The sequence below is a fragment of the Camellia sinensis genome, chromosome 12 (assembly GCF_055761805.1).
Source record: "Camellia sinensis isolate YWXY chromosome 12, ASM5576180v1, whole genome shotgun sequence".
NCBI lineage: Eukaryota > Viridiplantae > Streptophyta > Magnoliopsida > Ericales > Theaceae > Camellia > Camellia sinensis.
The window spans coordinates 111,166,065-111,168,035 of NC_138972.1; the positions used below are offsets into that span (position 1 = coordinate 111,166,065).

General features: G+C 31.5%; 1 long non-coding RNA gene across 1 annotated transcript; it reads left to right on the plus strand.

Annotated features, from left to right (window-relative positions):
* LOC145804248 (uncharacterized) lies at positions 1 to 1,971 on the plus strand. Its single transcript, XR_014345877.1, has 3 exons — positions 1 to 126; positions 249 to 324; positions 1,880 to 1,971. It is a non-coding gene; the product is annotated as an uncharacterized LOC145804248 (long non-coding RNA).

Consider the following 1,971-nt stretch of genomic DNA (forward strand, 5'->3'; position numbering starts at 1 on the left):
TTTTTTTTTTTCATCCTGTTCTGTTTTGATTACTTAAACTAATCCTCAATGTATTTATTATTTGATTTATAGGCTGCAAATATTGTTTCCTCAAGCATACAGCCGCTTCAGAATATAGGTGTACTGGTGAGTATTGGAGTGAGATAACTGCTTTAAAATTTCTGTTTCATTGCTAAAATTCATAGAATGCTATCACAACATTTTTTTTTAGCATAGTGATGGGTATTTCCCTGCTTTTTAATGTACAGAAGTATATTGGGGAAAAAGTTCATCCTGATGAGAAGCTTGTTTGGGTTCAGTATCATATTGGCAAAGGCTTTGCAGGTAAGCTTTACCTAATGAACTACAGATTATGGATTTTTATTTTATTTTTTCATTTAAAGAAATCTGTCATACCAGTTTGAATACACAAGTTGGTTGTGTGTAGCCTGCTAGTGCTGACTACTTGACGTTTCACCTTCTTAACCTGTTGCCTCCAATCATCCAAGCAATACTTTGTTTCCTTGTTCCTATCAAAGAGCAAGTGTGTGCAACCCATGGACATCACAGTTTGATCCAAACTCCTTTCTGATAATTTTGTTTTAATAATGTATTTTAATTGTTTTGCTAGTATCAAGCAAATAATAGCTGGATCATTGTTAAGAAGAAGACTTTATGAAGTGACTGGAACCTTTTTCCTCATGCCAATTACTTAATTAATTTATTAGTAATTGATGTTAGCTTACTTTTAAAACATGTCTTGTGTTAGGATCATCAAATAAATACATAAAAAGTAGAAGATATGATCTTGTTATCTATTCAAATCTTCACTTTGTCCTCTACCAAAAACCCTATAATCTAGTAAGCATGGACATGGACACCGATACAACAGTTTTCAAAAAAAATGCAGGACATTACGTGGGGACATGAGTAAAATATAATTTTTTTATATTTATCATATGTTATATATATAAATATTTCAGTCAAAGTTAATAAAAATACACAACATAACACGCATTTCCAAAGTTCAAATGAGAATGGATTAATGGGTATAAATTTACATTTTTTTTATTATAATTATTAGTTCCTAAATTTACATCAAAGGTAATTATTAGTTCCTAATAATAATCATCATAATAATAATAACTGGACGTGTTTGACACGTGTCAGAAGTGTCTAAAGACAAGTGTTGGAGTCCAACAAATGAAAATGGGCATGTCATTAATATACCTTGTTTTAGTATGCCTTATATTGAAAAGATGGAACTTTTTTAATACAACCTATGGTTCAGTCCAATGGAAACATGTTCTATCCTTTTTTCTTTTTCCTTTTTTTCAAGCCAGACAACTTATGTGCAATGCAAGTTAAATTTGAGGCAACTTTATATTTTATGCCATGAGGATCTACAAACCATTCAAATGATCTTAGTATTGTATCAAATATAGGACTTTGCACAGAAGTTCTGGTGCTTTAAAAGGATTAATCAACACATTCAATAAGAATGCATCAATTTATCTGATTGAACATACATAATTAGGATTACCATATTCAATAGGTAATCATCTCCATGAATGTGGGGAGTGGATTGAAAGTGCATCATGGTTTCCTATTGGTTTAAGTTTCAATTACCATGAAGTTAGGTGAGAATTTGATCTTGTACTAAGCATTAAGAAAAAAATCACTGCTGATTTAAATTTATCATCGATAGGAGTTTCTTTTTGTAGAATTCCTCTGAAAAAATCCTAACCTACTTTAACTTTTAAGTTGGGAAATTTTCCATTAGAGTTTGGTAATTTCTGGGCAAACAGTGACCAAAAATCAAGTTTGCTATGATATGATTAAGGTTGCTTTGAAAATTGAGTGTTGAATTTGAGCTGATTTCTATGTACACACATTGCAGCTCTTGAGAAGCTATTAAAAGATTATGCTGGGAAATATGCCACTGGAGATGAAGTCTGTCTGGTTTGTTTCTTCCCTCCCTGCTCTCTGTGT